The sequence below is a fragment of the Sinocyclocheilus grahami genome, unplaced genomic scaffold, assembly GCF_001515645.1.
Source record: "Sinocyclocheilus grahami isolate Dianchi unplaced genomic scaffold, SAMN03320097.WGS_v1.1 scaffold1610.1, whole genome shotgun sequence".
NCBI classification, from domain to species: Eukaryota; Metazoa; Chordata; class Actinopteri; order Cypriniformes; family Cyprinidae; genus Sinocyclocheilus; species Sinocyclocheilus grahami.
The window spans coordinates 159,554-159,984 of NW_015506789.1; positions in this window are offsets into that span (position 1 = coordinate 159,554).

Consider the following 431-nt stretch of genomic DNA (forward strand, 5'->3'; position numbering starts at 1 on the left):
TTTCATTTATATTTCATAGGAAATTCCAAAATGTATTTCCCAATTCCTACAACTTAATGATATTATGAATAAATAATTTGTCAATTACTTTGAACATATTTACTGAAATAAGTGATTTTATGTGTACAAATATCTAAACCATTCAAATCAAGATACATTTACTTGAGAAGCAAAATTATACAAGCTATTACATCTTGTTTTAGTATAGGGACCAATTCTGAAAAAATACAAAGTAAACCCTTTTTGAAGAGTACAACCAATAAAAGTTAGAAAATTTGGCACGTAGCAATTAAATCTTATTTACCCAAACATTATCCAAAAAGTTGAAGCTAACAAAAAATTGAATCTGACCACTCTGATCAGGAACTGGGATACTGATTACTTTATAACTGAATTAGGGTGTGGATCTCAGCAGCGACCTTGCCTGACTT